This window comes from Schistocerca gregaria, chromosome 2 (assembly GCF_023897955.1).
Source record: "Schistocerca gregaria isolate iqSchGreg1 chromosome 2, iqSchGreg1.2, whole genome shotgun sequence".
NCBI lineage: Eukaryota > Metazoa > Arthropoda > Insecta > Orthoptera > Acrididae > Schistocerca > Schistocerca gregaria.
Window position 1 is genome coordinate 884,622,089 of NC_064921.1, and position 23,319 is coordinate 884,645,407.

A 23,319-nucleotide genomic window follows, 5' to 3' on the forward strand; every position below is an offset into this window, starting at 1 on the left:
CCGTGTTATGAGTCTATTGGAGAACGCATGGTGGCCAAGAAATGATACTATACTGATTCTCATTTCAAATTTATTTAATGAATTTCACAGTTATATCTTTAAAATGTGTGCATCGAACTGCATTCTAAAATCTGCATTCGTAATACACGACGATTTCGCTGCTCTGGAATCACCCCGGAGACTGTGGCATCAATCCTCTGTAATACTGTTTACTGATAAAGCCTGAAACAGCAGTGCACATACGGATTTTTCAAAGGCAAAACTTGTCTCGGTGATTTTTAAATAAAATACTAAAAGCTTACCAGTAAATGGTCGCTCTGTGTAAGCTGTAATTCTCTAAAGCTATAGCGACAAAAGGAGGCACTTCTTTCACGGTTGGCTATTATATCGCAGAGGAAACCGCCTAATAGTTTGTGATTGCTGTAGTCTTCATTTACGTGTTATTGGTGCCTTGAAAAGTGTTCCAATAATATCTACAATACGTACTTTCGTAAAAGAAATGACTACTACATACATGCTAAAGATATACTGAAATTGGGGTGTAAATACTAAAATCGTGGTCTATATTTGTCGTGGCCCTGTGGCGCAATGGATAACGCGTCTGACTACGGATCAGAAGATTCCAGGTTCGAATCCTGGCAGGGTCGAAAATTTTTTTCCCTCAATTTACTCACGTTTTACTTCATATTCTCTTTAACCACTTTGTTTTTTATGGTTTCATTTTCAGTAAGGCACACATTATTCTTTTTCGTGTTTCCCATACTTTTTCAGTGTAGTTACATCATAGTCAGTGACTTTATTATTACTTAGCTCCCCCCCCCCCCCCCCCCCCTCCCCCTCGCACACGCACTCAGACGTATCAGTCTAGTATGATGGAAGAAAGACGGTAAAGCTAATGGACACTGAATGGTAGGAAGGACTTATTATTTAGGATTTGGGCGGGAGAGGATACTTACCAATTTTGTGAAGGTAAAGTGAGTGGAGGAAACTAAAATCAATTTCTTACAAAATAAAATTCAAACCTATTGAAAAACTATGTTCATTAACATTTAAACACACTAATGGTAACACTTTATTGTAGGTAGCTACTGCAGTGTCATTAAAGGTGAGTGTATAGTTTGCATGAGATTTGTACGTATTATTTTGCCGTCCAGCAGATAACGGTCGGATAGATGTGAATATTTTACATTCTCACGTCATGGTAGTTTTTGATATTGGCTATTAGCACGAGAAAAACATAACGAATTAGAGAAACAACGCTACTGATATTTTTGGATCCTAGAACTAGAGCCCTGCAACTGCATGGCCTATCCGCGTGGCCCGCAAACGCTTTGTGGTGTGCGAATGGGACTGCTAATACGTTTCGCGAATGTTGGCGTAAGTTGCCGAAGATTACCGATGCTAAATACAGCCGCGTGCGTGCAAGTACACGCGGCTGTTCCAGCCACGCTGATTACAAGCGCCTGCAGTCACTTGCAGACAGGGTGCAAATCTGCAGTGTGCACATGCGCGATTCGCTTTGCTTAGCACGAAACTTGTGCAAAATTCATGCGAATGACGAATACAGATATCAATTACTATTCGTTATTCGTGAATAACAAATATTATTCGAAACATTGTTCAGTTACACGAATAAAAACGCCTATTCGTCTTCTGTGAATAAAAAGTGTTAAGAATAATAAAGTTGGCCGTGGACAGAAGTAGAGATGAACTAATTGCTTTTAAACTGTGGGTAAGACATTGCTGCAATAACTGCCTTCGTTATAGGAACGCAAAAAGCATCTTCCAGTCGTCTCTTGATACAGAAGTTGCTAGTGTGCTGCAGTATTACGAACTGTTTTATATACGAGAACCCAGGATCTCTTCCGAAATTTTTGAATAGACGGATTTTGATCGAAAAAATATTCCATATTCTAACGGCAAACTCATTCAAGGTTAATCCTAAGACACTCTGGATGACTGTAGATGTCCAGTAGCTCCATAAACGTTTTAGGAGACTATTAAAGTCGGGTAATGTTAATCGTTAGGGACCACTGAGTTCTTGCTAGGTTCACTCATTTTGTAGTACTGCAACTACAAATTGCGTAATTGTACTAGGGAGACAGACGTATGAGACAGGCGAAATACCCTCAGACTTCAAGAAGAATATAATAATTCCAATCCCAAAGAGAGCAGATGGTGACAGATGTGAAAATTACCGAACTATCAGTTTAATAAGTCACAGCTGCAAAATACTAACGTGAATTCTTTACAGATGAATGGAAAAACTGGTAGAAGCTGACCTCGGGGATGATCAGTTTGGGTTCCGTAGAAATATTGGAACACGTGAGGCAATACTGACCTTACCACTTCTCTTAGAAGAAAGATTAAGGAAAGGCAAAGCTACGTTCCTAGCATTTGTAGACTTAGAGAAAGCTTTTGACAATGTTGACTGGAATACTCTCATTCAAATTCTATAGGTGGCAAAGGTAAAATACAGGGAGCGAAAGGCTATTTACAATTTGTACAGAAACCAGATGGCAGTTATAAGACGCGAGGGACATGAAAAGGAAGCAGCGGTTGGGAAGGGAGTGACACAGGGTTGTAGCCTCTCTCCGATGTTATTCAACCTGTATATTAAGCAATCATTTAAGAATCATGAAAGAAGGTTGTATACGTGGAAGAACCCTGGAGATACTAAAAGGTATCAGATAGATTATATAATGGTAAGACAGAGATTTAGGAACCAGGTTTTAAATTGTAAGACATTTCCAGGGGCAGATGTGGACTCTGACCACAATCTATTGGTTATGACCTGTAGATTAAAACTGAAGAAACTGCAAAAATGTGGGAAATTAAGGAGATGGGACCTGGATAAACTGAAAGAACCAGAGGTTGTACAGAGGTTCAGAGAGAGCATAAGGGAACAATTGACAGGAATAGGGGAAAGAAATACAGTAGAAGAAGAATGGGTAGCTCTGAGGGATGTAGTAGTGAAGGCAGCAGAGGATAAAGTAGGTACAAAGACGAGGGCTGCTAGAAATCCTTGGGTAACAGAAGAAATATTGAATTTAATTGATGAAAGGAGAAAATATAAAAATGCAGTAAATGAAGCAGGCAAAAAGGAATACAAACGTCTCAAAAATGAGATCGACAGGAAGTGCAAAATGGCTAAACAGGGATGGCTAGAGGACAAATGTAAGGATGTAGAAGCTTATCTCACTAGGGGAAAGATAGATACTGCCTACAGGAAAATTAAAGAGACCTTTGGAGAGAAGACAACCACGTGTATGAATATCAAGAGCTCAGATGGCAGCCCAGTTCTAAGCAAAGAAGGGAAGGCAGAAAGGTGGAAGGAGTATATAGAAGGTTTATACAAGGGCGATGAACTTGAGGACAATATTATGGAAATGGAAGAGGATGTAGATGAAGACGAAATGGGAGATACGATACTGCGTGAAGAGTTTGACAGAGCACTGAAAGACCTGAGTCGAAACAAGGCCCCCGGAGTAGACAACATTCCATTAGAACTACTGACGGCCTTGGGACAACCAGTCCTGACAAAACTCTACCAGCTGGTGAGCAAGATGTATGAGACAGGCGAAATACCCTCAGACTTCAAGAAGAATATAATAATTCCAATCCCAAAGAAAGCAGGTGCTGACAGATGTGAAAATTACCGAACTATCAGTTTAATAAGCCACGGCTGCAAAATACTAACGCGAATTCTTTACAGACGAATGGAGAAACTGGTAGATGCAGACCTCGGGGAGGATCAGTTTGGATTCCGTCGAAATGTTGGAACACGTGAGGCAATACTGACCTTACGACTTATCTTAGAAGAAAGATTAAGAAAAGGCAAACCTACGTTTCTAGCATTTGTAGACTTAGAGAAAGCTTTTGACAATGTTGACTGGAATACCCTTTTTCAAATTCTAAAGGTGGCAGGGGTAAAATACAGGGAGCGAAAGGCTATTTATAATTTGTACAGAAACCAGATGGCAGTCATAAGAGTCGAGGGGCATGAAAGGGAAGCAGTGGTTGGGAAAGGAGTGAGACAGGGTTGTTGCCTCTCCCCGATGCTATTCAATCTGTATATTGAGCAAGCAGTAAAGGAAACAAAAGAAAAATTTGGAGTAGGTATTAAAATTCATGGAGACGAAGTAAAAACTTTGAGGTTCGCCGATGACATTGTAATTCTGTCAGAGACAGCAAAGGACTTGGAAGAGCAGTTGAACGGAATGGACAGTGTCTTGAAAGGAGGATATAAGATGAACATCAACAAAAGCAAAACGAGGATAATGGAATGTAGTCAAATTAAATCGGGTGATGCTGAGGGAATTAGATTAGGAAATGAGACACTTAAAGTAGTAAAGGAGTTTTGCTATTTAGGAAGTAAAATAACTGATGATGGTCGAAGTAGAGAGGATATAAAATGTAGACTGGCAATGGCAAGGAAAGCGTTTCTGAAGAAGAGAAATTTGTTAACATCGAATATAGATTTATGTATCAGGAAGTCGTTTCTGAAAGTATTTGTTTGGAGTGTAGCCATGTATGGAAGTGAAACATGGACGATAACTAGTTTGGACAAGAAGAGAATAGAAGCTTTCGAAATGTGGTGCTACAGAAGAATACTGAAGATAAGGTGGATAGATCACGTAACTAATGAGGAGGTATTGAATAGGATTGGGGAGAAGAGAAGTTTGTGGCACAACTTGACTAGAAGAAGGGATCGGTTGGTAGGACATGTTTTGAGGCATCAAGGGATCACAAATTTAGCATTGGAGGGCAGCGTGGAGGGTAAAAATCGTAGAGGGAGACCGAGAGATGAGTACACTAAGCAGATTCAGAAGGATGTAGGTTGCAGTAGGTACTGGGAGATGAAGCAGCTTGCACAGGATAGAGTAGCATGGAGAGCTGCATCAAACCAGTCTCAGGACTGAAGACAACAACAACATATTAAGCAAGCAGTAAAGAAAACGAAAGACAAATTCGGAGTAGATATTAAAATCCATGGAGAAGAAATAAAAGCTTTGAGGTTTCTGCCGATGACATTGTAATTCTATCAGAGACAGCAAAAGACTTGGAAGAGCAGTTGAACGGAATGAACCGTGTCTTCAAAGGAGTATATGAGATGAACATCAACAAAAGAAAAACGAGGTTAATGGAATGTAGTTGAATTATGCCGGGTGACGCTGAGGGAATTAGATTAGGAAATGAAAAAAAGTAGTAAAGGAGTTTTGCTATTTGAGGAGCAAAATAACTGACCATGGTCGAAGTAGAGAGGATATAAAATGTAGACTGGCAATGGCAAGGAAAGCGTTTCTGAAGAAGAGAAATTTGTTAACATCGAGTGTAGATTTAAGCGTCAGGAAGTCGTTTCTGAAAATGTATGGAATGTAGCCATGTATGGAAGTGAAACATGGACGATAAATAGTTTGGACAAGAAGAGAATAGAAGCTTTCGAAATGTGATGCTACAGAAGAATGCTGAGGATTGGATGGGTAGATCACATAACTAATGAGGAGGTATTAAATAGAATTGGGAAGAAGAGGTGTTTGTGGCACAACTTGACTAGAAGAAGGGATCGGTTGGTAGGACATGTTCTGAGGCATCAAGGAATCACCGATTTAGTATTGGAGGGCAACGTGGAGGGTAAAAATCGTAGAGGGAGACAAAGAGATGAATACACTAAGCAGATTCAGAAGGATGTAGGTTGCATTAGGTACTGGGAGATGAAGCTTGCACAGGATAGAGTAGCATGGAGAGCTGCATCAAACCAGTCTCAGGACTGAAAACCACAACAATAACAACAACAACTAGGGAGACATGCATATCCGACAGAGTTGGCAATCTAAGAAAAGTTTTGAAGACAGAGTTTTTTGCGGCTGCATTCTCACCATTGGCTGCATACGTAAGTTTTGCGCCATGTTAGCGGGGGGTAGAGATGTATTGGGTCGTGCAGAGACATATGAAGCGGGCCAAATCGATAGTGTAATAGGGCTGTAACGCACTAGGCAGGCATATTGAGCCAGCGAACAAAAAAGTGACGTGCTTTGTTTCCCGCACACTGGGCTGCCGCGACAGCCACACGGCTCCTCGCTGCCAGTTACGAGCAGGCTCTCTCGTGGACAACCTACTTGGCTGTTTTCAATTGGCCTTGCACAGGTCGAAGCAGCCAGACATTCCTTTTATCTTGAAACAAATTTCATGATGACTTTTTACAGCTTGTAGGACTTGCGGGAATTTCCAGTGCTAGAGGCACATGCCTTCAAATTTATCGCCATCTCTTTCTGGCACATTACTTTGTACAACACAGCATGGACTGTTTTTAAGGCACATTGCAAATTTTTCTTGAACATCCACTGGGTGATGAAAAATTCCCCGTTCTCCATTTATTTGCCTGAGTGTTTTGTATAGTCGCAGAGTCCGTGACAGTCGGTTTTTTAAGGTTCTTTTATACTCATTCTTCCATTAGGACGCTTTAAATTTTCAGGTATACCAATTGCCTCGTCTCCGATAATGACTTACGTCACCGGAACTCCCTTGTTTGATGTGGGGCTTTGCTCCGATATTTGTAAATTTTTACACACGAGATTTTCATGCAAAATTAATTGCATAAAAACAGATGAGTCACACTATATTTTCCATATGCTCCAGCATCCATGTAAGTGAACTTAAAACCCGCAGAGCATAAAGAAAGCAAAACGATGGAAAAATACTTTTTATAATTATAGTAAAGTACGATTGTTACGAGACAAAAGGCGTAACATATTTCATGTCCATATCGCTCGGATGATCGATCACGACCGACCGTCGGATTGCTGATTAAATTGGCTGCTTAACATTGTGGCTGCCTAGTGCGTTTTAGCCCAAACTGCTGATGCCGCCCGCCTGTAATCATTTCTATGTTTCATTTGTTACGCTGTAAATCAAATAAAGCTGTGTCTGCTCAACTCGAAGGACAGTTTCAGCACTTCTGTGCTTTGCAAGACATGGTGGTGTGCCCTTGACTTCGTCCCACTTCTGAACAGATACAGCCAGTTACACGGCGATCGGCATTTCAACACATACTGCGAAATACGGTTCAGCTTGGCTTGGCATTATTGTCATTGTTATAGTTGAAAGAAGCGATAAGAACAGAGAAAATCGTAGGATCGAGTGGTGATCGGACCCTAAGCGTACGTTTTGTAGCCTGAGACTGAAGTTACTGATCCACAATGACACTGAGCCAAGGGAACAAATACTAATTCTGTACAAGAAGAAAACGAAAAAAAAAAAATACTTTGGCATTGTATATTACTTGTTATTTAATTTACAGGTAATTTATTGGTGAATAAATTTGTTTGAGTGATCTACTTATTCGAATAATTATCCATATAGAAATCTATCTGAATAATACCCATTTCTTTTCGCCACGCCTCCTTTATCTTTCTGTCCATATTGTCAAATTTAACGAGTCCTACTACTTCACTCGCTCAGTTTACTCACGAAAGCCTACGGCGTAGCTGGATTGAAGATTTTTAGCTAATTATAAACGAGGTTGACAATTACAGTCAGTTGTCACACTCTCAATGTAAATCTTATTAATTTGTTCTGTTCAGAATATGTGTAAATGTCAGTGCGATTTTAGCTGCTGACAGCATTCGAGCATTAATTCAATAGCTGTTATTACACAGAAACATACAGTTCCACGACTAAAACAATGACCTTCAATAACATTCAATATTCGATTATCACTTTAATTTTCGTTATACTGTAGTAACACTTGGTGCATCTCAGGTTACAACACACACCTTCTCCATAGGAAACCTGAAAAATCGACAGCTAAAAAGAAATTCTAATTCTAAATGCATGTGAACGTTTGCCAGGAGCATTAGTGCAGCTGCGTTGTGTCGAAGCTGTATAGGTAGATTTTATGTTTCCTTACCTGCATGGCAAGGCCACGCGGCTGTTGCTCGTCACTCCTTGAGCGAATACCGCGTGATACCGAGTGAGTGAACTGTCAGCCGAGTGCTACCGCAAGCACGTGCGCAGCGAGTGAAGTAGACGAGCGCTGCTTACGCGGATTCACCACGCGGCTGCAGTGTTCCGCCTAGAACCACCTTGGTCCTCAAAGACCCCTGTGTCGCATACGGTCCGAATTAAGTACTGATGAGACCCACGGTTCTCAGCCGTATATATAATAATATACATCTACAATTACACGCAGCCAAATCCAAAAACGCCAGCCAACTTTAATATCTTCTTAAGAGTAGTTTCTCTGCTCAGTAACAAATAAGAATACTTGCAGAGACAGTAATATTTTACGATGCGTTTAATTTTAATTGACGTTGGTGAATTCGACCGTGAGCCAAGTAAAGTTGGCCGCTTACCTCAAGGGTAGAAGGGTAAGTCGTCGCCTTCAAATGCGCTACGTATTTGTGGGAATGAATACGAAATAAAGCAAAGGCTGTTCTAATACGAAGCAATAAGAAGAAACCGCGTGACTGCTACGGTCGCAGGTTCGAATCCTGCCTCGGGCATGGATGTGTGTGATGTCCTTAGGTTAGTTAGGTTTAATTAGTTCTAAGTTCTAGGGGACTGATGATCACAGCAGTTGAGTCACATAGTGCTCAGAGCCATTTGAACCATTTGAATAAGAAGAAGAGAAGAAACACTGAAGAGTCAAAGAAACTAGTACAAATGCCTAATATCATGTAGTGGCCCCGCGAGCACGCAGAAGTGCAGCAACACGACTTGGCATGCGCTCAACTATTATCTCAAGTAGTGCTGGAGAGAACTAACATAATCAATCCTGCAGGGCTGTCCATATGCTCAATAATGTTAATATATGGGGAGTTTGGTAGCCAGCGGAAGTGTTTCAACTCAGAAGTGTGTTCCTGGAGCCACTCTGTTGCAATTCTGAACGTGTAGAGTGTCGCATTGTCCTGCTGGTATTATCCAAGTCCGTCGGAATGCACAATGGACATGAATGGATGCAGGTGGGCAGACAGGATGCTTACGTACGTGTCACCTGTCAGTGTTGTATCTAGACGTATCAGGGGTTCCATATGACTCCAACTGCACACGCCCCACACCATTACAGTGTCTCCACCAGCTTGAACAGTCCTCTGCCGTCGTGCAGAGTCCATGGATTCATGAAGTTGTCTCCATACCCGTACACGTCCATCCGCTCGATACAATTTGAAACGATACTCGTCCGACCAGGCAACATGCTTCCAGTCATCAACAGTCCAATGTCGGTGTTGACGGGCCCAGGCAAGGCGTAAAGCTTTGTGCCGTGCAGTCATCAAGGGTACACGAGTGGGCCTTCGGCTCCGAAAGCCCATATCTATGATGTTTCGTTGAACGGTTCGCATGCTGACACTTGTTGATGGACCGACACTGACATCCGCAGCAATTTGCGGAAGGGTAGCACTTTTGTCACGATGAACGATTCTCTTCAGTCGCCGTTGGTCCCGTTCTTGCAGGATCTTTTCCGGCCGAGGATTCGATGTTTTACTCGATTCCTGATATTCACAGTACACGCGTGAAATGGTCGTACGGGAAAATCCCCATTCATCGCTACTTCGAAGATGTGTCCCATCGTTCGTGCGCCGGTTATAACACTGTGTTCAAACTCACTTAAATCTTGATACTCTGCCATTGTAGCAGCCGTAGCCGATCTAACAACTGCGCCAGAAATTTGTTGTCTTATATAGGCGTTGCCGACCGCAGCGCCGTATTCTGCCTGTTTAAATATCTCTACATTTGAATACGCATGGTTGCCAGCCAGCCATTCCGAGTCGGGCGCGCGCAGAGAGCGGACGTTGTTATCACAGCGCTCGCGTTTCTTTGTGTTGTTACTGCTGGGAATACTCAGACGGCTGCTCGCGTCTCGTTTCGACCGAGCCGCCTTCGAAGCTTGGAGATTGTGTACTTGGTTACCGCCGTGTCGCGATTATGCCTCCGGGCTAGCCGGACGCTAGGAAGATAGTCAGGGAATATAGAGTACCAGGGCCCCATTCACGTTGGGTAAACCCGCGCACTCTGAGGCAAAGGCAGATTGTTCTCTCTCAACAGCCACCCCATTCTCACCTTGCCAAGGTAACACCACAAATTCCGCCATGGAGTCCCACGGGACTTCCATGGCAGATGGGGTACCACCGCCCCAACTATCCACATCATCATTCATATCACCATCAGTCACCTCACCCACAACACAGGTAGAGACACCACCAGCAAATGATAGCCACAACACAAACATTGTACCGGCTACCAAACAAACAGCAGGGAAACGCAAAGCAACCATTGACAGCCAGACGAAGCTGCAGAACAACAGCAACAAAAAGAAAACCCAGGACTCAACAGATGATCCCAACCCCAACTCAGAAGACGAAAACAACGAACAAATGGAGTACGAGATCCCCGTCTCTAACAAGTTCGAACTACTGCCCGATAACGATGCGGGAAATTCCAGAACAGGGGAAAATCAACAAGCAACCCAGACAAAGAGACTGCGTATTCCGCCGATCGTTGTCAAGGAAACATCCCAATACCTGGAAATAGTCAAAGCACTCCGCAACAAACTCAAAGGGGACCTCAAAACTAGAAGTCACGGTGACGAAATCACATATCAATTCTCACACCCAGACGATTTCCTAGCATTCAAGGGATATCTGACCGAAAACAACATACAATACTACACACACGATATGCACGCCTTTAAGCCATTGAAAGTAGTTATCAAAAAGCTACTACCAACCATAGACCCCAAGATCATTCATGAGGTCCTCTTAGATCACAACTTACCTGTCATCAAAGTAGCGCACATGACATCATTCGATGAGAACACAGAAAAAAGTGACTTTACGTCACTTTCAAGTTACACTTGAAAATACCGAAGAGGCGAAAAGAATATACGACCTCAAAGCAATGTTTCACATGCAGGTGACAGTTGAAACATATCGAAGTCCACAGGGATTGACCCAATGCCACAATTGCCAGGGGTATGGACATGGGTCGCGTAATTGCACCCTTCGTCCAAATTGTGTCAAATGCGGGCAACAACACAAAACAGCAGACTGCCTAAAGAAACCAGAAGCAAAACCAACTTGCTACCACTGCAAAGGAGAACACACGAGTAGCTTCAAAAAATGCCCAGTATATTTAAAACTCTTGCAGACTCAGCAAGAGAGAAAGAAAGCGAAAACCCCTGCACAAAACAGGCTGGAGGAGGAAAGAGCCAAACAAATAGTACAACTCAATCCCACAAACTTTCCAGCACTGCGGAAAACAAGAGGATGGGCACAACCAAACACTACCCTCACAACAGAAGAAAACAGCAACACCTCCGAATCCACATCGCAACCAGCATCAGGAATTGGTTCAGACATCAAAGAACTTCTAGGATTCATCACGCAATTTGACATTCCAAACATATTAAGCACAATCAAGACAGCAGCAGAGCAGCTAAGACAAGCACAGGACAATTTCACCAAAATCACAATTTTATTTCAAGCCGCTGTTAGCATTCTTGGCGGCAAATAGAGCAGTAAAAATCATGAATTGGAATGCCAATGGCATTATAACTCAAAAACATACTCTAGCGGAATTCCTAGATGAGCAAAAGATAGACATTGCGCTCATCACAGAGACTCACCTGCAACCAAACCAGACCTTCAAAATCAGGAATTATGTGGTCCACAGAAATGACAGACCGAACAGACCAGGTGGAGGAACAGCCATTCTGGTCAAAAACAAAATTGTACACAGACGTATCACCTCACCTCATCTCACTAGAATGGAATCAACAGCAATTGAAACAAGATTATTCAACAAAACCATCACCATAGCAGCAGCTTACAATCCACCAACAGGAAGGAGCATATGTCCGCAAGACCTTGAGAACCTTTCCCAAATGCATCAAAATGTTCTGATCGGTGGTGACCTAAATGCTAAACACAGATCCTGGAATTGTCATGCCACAAATACCAATGGCAGAACGCTCCGTAGATTTCTGGACAACAAGCCGAACATCTCCATCATAGCTTCAGACAGGCCAACACACATTCACTACGACACAAGATGCCGCCCAGACATATTGGATATTTTTCTATCAAAAAATCTGACATGGAATACGACAACCGAGGTGGTCAACGACTTAGACTCGGACCACCACCCCGTAATATTAGAAATCAATGGAAACCTGGTCAACTTTCATGACAACAGAACCATCAAGGAATCCACAACAAACTGGATAAAATACAACCAACTACTCACAGCATACACTCCAGAACTACCTCCTCTTCAATCAAAAGCCCAAATCAACAGAGCCATAGAAGAAATCACCACAATCATGAAGGATTGCAGCAAAAGATCTACAACAACAATAACCCACACCACTGGAAGAGACACACTACCCCCACACATCCGGAACCTAATAGAGGAAAAAAGAAACACCAGAAAGAGATGGCAAAACTACAGGGACCCAGCCGACCGACGAAAATCAGAATAATTGGCCAGGAGGATCAAAAGAGAGCTCCAAAACCACCGTAGCGAGGCGTGGGAGGCAACGTTACGAGAAGCAGAAAGGAACCAGGAAAAATTCTGGAAAATTCTTAAAACTCGTAAACTAAACGAAACATCTATACAGCCGCTCCATGGGGAACGTGGAATAGTCTACGACCCCACAGACCGAGCTGAAGCACTGGCGGATTCACTAGAAAGGCAATTCCAAGCACCAGAAGCGGTAGATGACGAAAGTGATGACCACCAGGAAATGGTACTCAGAAGGGTAAACCGCATCCTAAGTGCCCCGATCAGAACATCTTTCAATCCAATAAACGCAGAAACCATATCTTATCACATCAGAAACATACATCCTAAGAAGGCATCAGGCCCAGATTCCATCAAACCGCAACTACTACATCATCTACCTCCAGCAACTATCAATTATCTAACATCAATATATAATGCTTGCTTAAGACTAAACTACTTTCCCAAAACTTGGAAACAGGCCCGAATCATCACATTACCAAAGCCAAATAAGGACTTATTATTTCCGCAAAACTATAGGCCAATTTCCCTGTTAGACTTCCTTGGAAAGGTTCTCGAAAAGCTCATTCAAACGGAACTGAAGAAATTCCTCAAGGATAACAACATAATCATCCCAGAACAATTCGGATTCCGAGAAGAACACAGCACCATCCACCAGGTGACCAGACTCGTCGAGCACATATGTCAGGCCAGAAACATTAGACACGGTACTGGAGCAGTCCTGCTTGACATTGAAAAAGCATTCGATAAGGTATGGCATCAAGGCCTTATCTACAAGCTCCACCAGTACAACTGCCCCAACCACATCATCCACATTATTGCTTCTTTTCTCCGCAACAGAGCATTCTATGTCCATGTACCAGGAGCGGCAAGTAACACTAGATCCATAGAGTCTGGAGTCCCGCAAGGCTCAGTGCTGGGGCCCATTCTCTACTCAATTTACACAAATGATATCCCCAAACAGCTGGGAGGACACTTGTCACTATTTGCAGACGACACTGCAGTCTACCGCAGCAGTTCAAACCTGCAATATATAGTCACAAAAATAGAGCAACACCTACAATCCACCCAGAAATGGGCTAACCAATGGAAAATAACAATAAACGCGGAGAAAACCCAAGCCATACTATTCACATTCAAAAGAATATCTCCTAACCTACATATACGCTTCAGAAATAACAATCTTCCATGGTCAGACACAATAAAGTATCTAGGCATCAAGCTAAACAAGAGGTTGACATTTAGAGACCATGTTACACACATTTGTAACAAGGCTGCAGGAGCAATATTCAGACTGTACCCAATCATCAAAGGAAACAGAATAAATATGCGCGCCAAAAAGAAAATCTTCAAAACCATCATAGAACCAGCCATCACTTACGGCTCTGAAATCTGGTCAATGGCCGCAGACACCAACATAACGAAAGTACAAAGGGTGCAGAACAAATACTTCAGAATTGCTGCTGATGCTTGCCGGTACCAGACAAACCGAGACATATACACAAATCATAACATACTCAAAATCCCGGAAACCATCCAAAGAAAATCCATAAAGTTTTTCCACCAAACCACGGATTCGAACCACCCACTCATCAGAAATCTGGGACAAAATCCACCCGACCTAAGAACGAGATTTCCCATCACGACAAACACCAGAAACTACAACATACCATGATAAACAGTATACAAAACAAAAAAAATAAAATAAAAACACCATAACACTCACTTAAACAACAAACATCTACACACACTCAAGACCCTATCATCCCATCATTTTGTTACCCAACATAATCAGACAGAAGGCAGGGATCAAGACAGATCCGGTCCTTCGAGCACAGGGGTTAAATACCCATCAGACGCATGGTTATACCAGTTTCTTTGGCGCTTCAATGTACATTCAAAACGTTTAGTAAATTTGCTGTCGTGTCTCATGTTACATAATGTATTGAAATACAGGGTGCACATAAAGTCTGGGAACACTTTCAATTATTTGCACAATAACCAAACATTGTACAGATGTCACTTTGAAGAGAAACCCTGAAAGTTTTTTTCATTTATACCGCCACAGCATGGTTGGTAATTTGCCGATAGTCAGCGCTAGTCGCAAACATGGCGAATTCAGGTGCGGGTCGAGCTTTACGTGTGTTGGAGTTCTACAAAAACAGGTATAAATCATATCATAGTCGGTGGATGCACCCACTTTCCTAATGGAAGGTAAGATGATCAGTAACAAGTGTGCTACAGCTGTTCAACGGATATTTAGAATGAAGTACGGTAAGAAGCAACCAACAAGAAAGGCCATTTACCAATCGCACAACAAATAATTCATTGTGAAGTTCGTGCGTACCTGAACATGGAGCTGCCGGATCGATGGATCGGCCGTTCTACAGAAGGAAGCAGCCTCTACGATCACCAGACCTCACTCCGTGTGACTTTTTTCTATGGGGACACATCAAAAATCTGGTATATGTACCACCTGATGTAGCAGAGCTCCGGGAGAGAATACGGTTAGCGACTGCCACAGTCGACGATGCCATGCTTGGACGGGTATGGCCAGAATTCGATTACTGTCTGCCGGGTCACTCATGGTTCGAATATCGAATGTTTGTAAAAAAAAAAAAAATCTGAGTTTCTCTTTAAAATGCAAGATGTGTGGCATCTCTACAATAGTTCTTGTGCAATAAATAATTCAAAGTGTTTCCGGACTTTATGTACACTCTCTATAAGTGCAATTACCGTTTCTAATCAATTAATCATCTGTTCAGAGTGGGACAACAACAACAGTCCGTCACGAGATTACAGTGTCACCGATCGCCGATGGTGGCATCAATCTGGAGGAGGGAGCATTCGACACAGAATGTTTTGAGTGGTACCGACTTTTAATGATCAGTTCTTGGAGGCTTGCGGCGTGCGTGGGATGGCGGGACGAGTGTGCTATTGTTGGATCCCCCCTCCGAGACAAACAAATTGGAAGTATAACTTTTTTTGATCCTATGTGTAGATTTCGAGATATTTCAATGTCTTCAGTTAAAAGGATTACCCTGTGTATAACATGTAAACACATACATAATATATAAAGCGGAAACATCGTTGCCAAAAATCTCGAAAAAAATTTGATAGATTTAACACAAATTTTTAGACTACACTCTAATGAACGTTCGGACGGACATAGTCTATGTATTTTTGTAATATGTTATTGTTGTTGTTGTGGTCTTCAGTCCTGATACTGCTTTGCTGCAGCTCTCCATGCTACTGTATCCTGCCGGCGGCGGTGGCCGAGCGGTTCTAGGCGCTTTAGTCCGGAACGGCGCGACTGCTACGGTCGCAGGTTCGAATCCTGCCTCGGGCACGGATGTGTGTGATGTCCTTAGGTTAGTTATGTTTAAGTATTTCTAAGTTCTAAGGGACTGTAACTTCAGCTGTTAAGTCTCATAGTGCTCAGAGCCATTTGAACCATTTTGAACTCTAACCTGTGCAAGCTTCTTCATCTCCAAGTAACTACTGCAACTTACATCCTTCTGACACTGCTTAGTGTATTCAGCTCTTAGTCTCCCTCTACGATTTTTATCCTCCACGCTGCCCTCCAGTACTAAATTGGTGATCCCTTGATGCCTCAGAACATGCCCTACCAACCGATCCCTTCTTCAAGTTGTGCCACAAATTTCTCTTCTCCCCAATGCCACTCAGCACCTCCTCATGAGTTATGTGATCGACCCATCTAATCTTTACCATTCTTCTGTAGCACCACATTTCGAAAGCTTCTTTCCTCTTTTTGTCTAAACTATTTATCGTCCATATTTCACTTCCATACATGGCTACACTCCATACACGTACTTTCAGAAACGACTTCCTGACACTTAAATCAATACTCGATGTTAACAATTTCTCTTCTTCAGAAACGCTCTCCTTGCCATTGCCAGTCTACATTTTATATCCTCTCTACTTCGACCATCATCAGTTATTTTGCTCCCCAAATAGCAAAACTCCTTTACTACTGTAAGTGTCTCATTTCCTAATCTGATTCCCTCAGCATCACCTGACTTAATTCGACTACATTCCATTATCCTCGTTTTGCTTTTGTTGATGTTCATCTCATATCCTCCTTTCAAGACACTGTCCATTCCGTTTAACTGCTGTTCCAGGTCTTTTGCAATATATGTATTGTATAAATATACATGTAATATATGCATATATATGTAATATATAAAGAGGGAAGTGTTGTTACCACCAGTCTCAAAAAGATATTGACGGACTTACTTCAGATCTTTACACGATACGCTACTGAACTTTCAGACGGAAATGGACATTGAGAGGGAGAGAGGACATGGATAGATTGATGGGGGTGGGGGGGGGGGGGAGAGGATGTTATGAACAGAGAGGTGGGGAGAGGAGAAGATGTACTGAAGAGACGTGGGGAGGAGGTGATGAACGGGGAGAGAGAGAGAGGGGTATGAGAAGATGAGCAGAGAGAGGTGGGAGCAAGGAATTTAGGATGAATATGCAATTCCCATAAATATTTAGCAATTGCGAAGCATTGCCGGATTCGATAGTTAATAAATGAGACTGCTACGTATGCGGTCCGAGGTGCCGCTGCAAATTGTCATTATTGGCTCTTGAGGAAAAATGATTGACAGATGCTGGTGTAAATGACCGTATAATCAAGTGGTGACCTAATCTTGTTGTGTTGCACTGAACGAGCTTAAGTGTGTTGGACGAGAGTGGTTAGTTCCAAGTGTGGGATTCTGAGGCGGAAAGAATGAACTAGAATCTACAGTAGAGCTCAAAAGCAATAAAACTGTACTCACACACTCACCCTGTAGCTGTACTCAAATATGAAAAAGCAAGATCAAGAAAATTAAATAAACATCATTCACTATCTTAACTACACTACTGGCCATAAAAATTGCTACACCACGAAGATGACGTGCTACAGACGCGAAATTTAACCGACAGGAAGAAGATGCTGTGATATGCAAATGATTAACTTTTCAGAGCATTCACACAAGGTTGGCGCCGGTGGCGACACCTACAACGTGCTGACACGAGGAAAGTTTCCAACCGATTTCTCGCACACAAACAGCAGTTGACCGGCTTTGCCTCGTGAAACGTTGTTGTGATGCCTCGTGGAAGAGAAATGTGTACCATCACGTTTCCGACTTTACTAAAGGTCGTATTGTAGCCTATCGCGATGGTCGATATCCAGTGACTGTTAGCAGAATATGGAATCGGTGGGTTCAGGAAGGTAATACGGAACGATGTGCTGGATCACAAAGGCCTCGTATCACTAGCAGTCGAAATGACAGGCATCTTATGCGCATGGCTGTAACGTATCGTGCAGCCACGTCTCGATCCCTGAGTCAACAGATGGGGACGTTTGCTAGACAAAAACCATCTGCACGAACCGTTCAAATGGCTCTGAGTGCTATGGACCTTAACATCTGAGGTCATCAGTCCCCTAGAACGTAGAACTACTTAAACCTAACTAACCCAAGTACATGACACACATCCATGCCCGAGGCAGGATTCGAACCTGCGACTGTAGCGGTCGCGCGGTTCCAGTCTGAAGCGCCTAGAACCGCTCGGCCACCCCAGCCGGCACGAACAGTTCGACGACGTTTGCAGCAGCATGGACTATCAGTTCGGAGAGCATGGCTGCGGTTACCCTTTACTCTGCATCACAGAGTGCCGGCGATGGTGTACTCAACGGCGAACCCGGGTGCACGAATGGCAAAACGTCATTTTTTCGAACGAATCCAGGTTCTCTTTACAGCATCATGATGGTCGGATCCGTGTTGGCGACATCGCGATGAACGCACTTTGGAAGCATGTATTCGTCATCGCCATACTGGCATATCACCTGGCGTGATGGTATGGGGTGTCATTGGTTACACGTCTCGGTCACCTCTTGTTCGCATTGACGTTACATTTCGTATGTGTTACGACCCGTGGCTCTACCTTTCATTCGATCCCTGCGAAACCCTACATTTCATCAGGATAATGCACGACCGCATGTTGCAGGTCCTGTAAAGGCCTTGCTGGATACAGAAAATATTCGACTGCTGCCCTGGCCAGCACGTTCTCCAGATCTCTCAGCAATTGAAAACCTCTGCTCAATGGTGGCCGAGCAACTGTCTCGCCACAATACGCCAGTCACTACTCTTGATGAACTGTGGTATCGTGTTGAAGCTGCATGGGCAGCTGTACCTGTACACGCCATCCAAGCTCTGTTTGACTCAATGCCCAGGCGTATAAAGGCCGCTATTGCGGCCAGAGGTGGTTGTTCTGGGTACTGATTTCTCAGGATCTATGCACCCAAACTGCGTGAAAACGTAATCACATGTCAGTTCTAGTATAACGTATTTGTCCAATGAATACCCGTTTATCATCTGCATTTCTTCTTGGTGTAGCAATTTTAATGGCCAGTAGTGTATATTACCTGTAGCTACGACAAGTATATAATAACAGTGTTGTGGAATAATAAATATGGATGCACCCAGAAATGCACGCAGTTACTTGAAATACACTGACGCCCCGAACCCATGCATCAACTCGTCAACCTCGCCCTCTCCCCCCCCCCCCTTTCCCCCTCCCCTGCCCACGTTCTATTCGCGACTTGTGCGTGGCAAGCCGTATGAGTAATTTCTCTGGTTTGCTCGTCGTGGCCATGTCGTGAGACGGATACGGGAGAGAGTAATATCTTGTTCGATTCTTCTTCGAACGTACGATTTCGGATTGAATAGCAAACCCCTCCGTGATGGACAATGCCTCTCCTGTAGAGTCTGCTACTGGAGTTCGTTGAGCTTCTCTGCAACGCCCTCCGCATACTGAACGATCCCGTGACGAAACGCGCCGCTCTTCGTAGGGTGTTCTCTATCTCTTCCATTAACCAAAGGTGATAAGGCTCCCATGCTGACGAGCAGCACTGAACACTTGCTCGACCAAGTGTTTTGTGAGGCACTTCGTTCCTGGGATTGACAGTCGGCGCACCGTTCACACAAGGAACAGGAAAAAAGAGTAGAAATGGTAGTGATGCACGCACCGTATGGTAGCAAGGTGGCTTGCGAAGTAGATTTAGAGTCTGTTACTGTCTTATTATAAATGCGACGTAGTATGTGAAACGCGAACAAGTTAGCAGATAAGATGACTTGCGTCAGAACTCTACTAGAGTTGGGCAAATATTTTGCGTGAGCGGGCTTCGCAACTTGTTTACGAAAGACAGTCAGTTTGGAAACCAGTTTTTTTCTTCGAACTGCGTAGAAACGGCACATGGCGGTGTCTTATGTTAGAAATGCTATTTCAAAGTTCAGTTCGAGGAAATGAGTTGAAAAACCAGTTGCGACACGCAGATTGTATAATTATGTGCTACAAATTCCATGGAGTTATAGTTGCCTGCTTCAGTTATCCATAGGACTAATTTTCATGTCGTTAATCGCAGCACGTATTTATCTGTAAGTTAGCAGACATCTTGCCAACAGATAACAGACAATTAACTGCCTGTTTGTACAAGGCATCATTATCCTCTGTGTCAGTCATAGGGGCACTGCTGCGATAAATCCCACCAACTTCCTATGCGAGTAAGATTCAAATTTATTGTGGCTGGAGTCATACAAACATACAGCTTGATACGATGCCATGTGCAGTACATGCTGTTCTGTGAGGGTAGACTGGGAAGATGTGCGATCACCTTCACAATGCACCTCAGAAACTTTGAGTGTCGAAGGTAGTGTACACAACGAAAGGACATTGCTTCTGCTGGTGGATATTATTAAACTTTAAGAACTTTTTATCATTAGTTGGTATTTCCACACGTGCAAGTTCATTATTAGAGCATCAGTTAGGTGCCTTTCTAGAACGTCACTTTTGCCAAAAGAGTTGAGGCGTCTACTCATTTGGGTGGAAACTAGGTGGGACATGTTGTTGACCCAGATGTCGTGCAGCTTCTTACCCTCGAGGATAGCAACAAGTCTACGTGCTCGGGGTGTTGAGTGGCTAACGTGTTCGGGTTGATGAGTGGCTAATTTGGAAAAGTAGAGGGATCCAGGTAATTTATGCTTGACGCCTTTGTTCTGCCCAGCATGCTCAAGCTCATCATTTTCTTCTGTCTCATCGACGTCCAGCTTGTGTAAGTGAATTGAATAATAAGGGCTCGGCCCCTTGATTTTTGGCAGGCCCTAGAGTTTTACGGGAAATGAGATGTCTTGGAAATTATAATACCTATGAACGCTGGGAGTTTCTTATTTACTTGTATTCTCAAATGGTTCAAATAGCTCTAAGCACTATGGGACTTAACATCTGAGGTCATCAGTCCCCTAGACTTAGACCTACTTAAACCTAACTAACCTAAGGACATCACACACATCCGTGCCCGAGGCAGGATTTGGAACTGCAACTGTAGCTCAAAATGGTTCAAATGGCTCTGAGTACTATAGGACTTAACGTCTGAGCTCATCAGTCCAGTATACTTACAACTACTTAAACCTAACTAACTTAAGGACATCACACACATCCATGCCCGAGGCAGGACTAGAACCTGCGACCGTAGCAATCGCGCGGTTCCAGACTGAAGCGCCTAGAACCGCTCTGCCACACCGGCCGGCACTTCTATGCTCAGGATGAACACTGTAATTTGTATTTCTAGCCAGAGGTGACCATGCAAAGCAGAGTATGCATCTCTCTTGTCTAGATTATTGGCATAAATACATGCATATTTAATATCAATATCTTTCGAAAGAGGGATGAAACTGGACCCTCCCCGCATTAAGCTCACGGTATAGAGCTGTGTTACAGTTAACGTCTTTAACAGTTTCGGGAAGCATCGTTTCCAAAAGGCCTTCGCAGGCCTCAAGAAAAGGGTCACTGCAGCTCCCATTCGAGTTATTAATGCAGGCTTGTAAGATCCTGTCCGCAAAAGAGGCAAGTACTCCAAGCGGCTGCAGGACTGTCTTGGTGATACATAATAGTGCGTGCAGGGGTATTGATGCTTCTAGAACCAGAGTGCTCAAGAGAAGGCAGATCGTGACACGTGTGAAATTAGAGAACGATCAATTTAATAAATCATGGTTGCACAATGCTAACAGGAATTTCTGAAATAAGAATGGAAACACTGGCAGAATCTGATCTGAGGAGAGATCATTTTGGGTTCTTGGGAAATGCAGCAATACCTAGAGCAATACATATACTTTATGTTTATTATCATTACAGTCCTAGGTATATGTATCATATATATGTGCGACAGTGAGCTAACTTTGAGGAAAAGGGAGGGAGAGAGACAGTAAGAGTCCCAGAACTAAATCCTGGATCTGCACCTGGGAATACACTGTCTGAGATTCTGAAGGTAGCAGGACTAAGATACAGGTATCAAAAAATTATCCACAATGTGTAAGAAAACAGACTGTGAATATTTCTTTCATTGGCATTGTGAGGGCTGCAACTGTTAAGTACATATGAAGCAGTTTCTGCATCAGTCACTTGTTTATTTTACACTACGTGTTTCGATAGTTCACACCATCATCTTCAGGTGCAGAATTGTTTATTTAGATAACTGTTGTTGATGAAGAATAGAGACGTCTTTCTCAGTAGCTGTCCAAGGGCAGTGCAGGCTACGTTGTGTTTATTGCTAATAATGCAGATTGTTTATTTAGAAAAGACACATTTGAGGTTAAAAAACTTGAATTTCTGCCAGTGAATTGTATGTACAGGTATAAGACAGTCGTATGCACTCTTTCTGCAACATTGCTGGAGGCAAAAACAATAGACGTGTATAGAGCTATGAAACGGCGATGCAGTAGGAAACTTTACAAAATCGAGTTTTAGACGCGCGAAGCTTGTGCACCCAGCTTTTTCGATATTACACTGCAAACACTGTTCATTGTTTGTTTTCGTTTCTAACGGAAAGTTGATTTGGTTTGTTAGCTAATAGGTTATAAAATGCAGACATGCAATAAGAAGAAAAGCCTTAGTGAAAAAGAGAAAGTTGTTAACACCGAATATGGATTTTAGCGCTGGGAAGTCTTTTCTGAAAGTATTTATTTGGGGCGTTGCCGTTTACGGAAATGACACGTGGACAGTTAAATAATACAGACAAGAAGAGAACAGAAGACTTTGAACTATAGTTCTGTAGCAAAATCCTGGAAATTAGGTGTGTAGATAGGGTAACTCATGGCGAAATACTGAATCAAATCAATGAGAAAAGTGAATTATGGTACAACTTGTCTTAAACATGGGCTAGGTCAATAGGACACATCTTGAGGTCCCAAGTAACAGTTAATTTGGTAATTGGTGAAAGAGTGGGTGGTAAAAATTATACAGAAGATCAAGACTTAAGACTTTGAGAGCTACAAGTGGATGTGGGTTCCAGAGATAAAGAGGCTTGCACAGGGAAGACTGGCGTGGAGAGCTGCGTCAAACAAGTTTTCAGACTGGAAACAACAGCAACAGTTACCTTCATGTATGTATTATTTGCACTTATTATAGGCAGAGAACATCAGCGAGCACATTACTTTTAACAATAACGTATATGTCATTGAAATATTCATGCAAATTGTTTGATGGCTGTGTCAGTTTGGGCTCAAAAAGAGAGTCGCAGTGGTTTAGGGAAAACTCCAAGGATACAGTTTTGGTTACAGGGTGCCCTGAACTTCACTGATAAAAGTTCGGAGGTTGTTCAGGATGTTTTATGATTATTTTGGTACAAGGAACCCCGCAGTCTACGTTGTCTCGTCACGGAGTATTTGCATTGCGCTTGATTTCTTACCTGTATTTATATTTGTACTTGTATAACAGATCACGTAACTAATGAGG

General features: G+C 42.9%; 1 protein-coding gene and 1 non-coding gene across 2 annotated transcripts in view; both read left to right on the top strand.

Moving 5' to 3' along the window:
• Positions 1-23,319, top strand: part of LOC126336614 (uncharacterized) — an 84,560-nt gene that overhangs the window by 15,674 nt on the left and 45,567 nt on the right. The window lies entirely within an intron of this gene.
• Trnar-acg (transfer RNA arginine (anticodon ACG)) lies at positions 575-647 on the top strand. The gene has a single exon. It is a non-coding gene; the product is annotated as a tRNA-Arg (tRNA).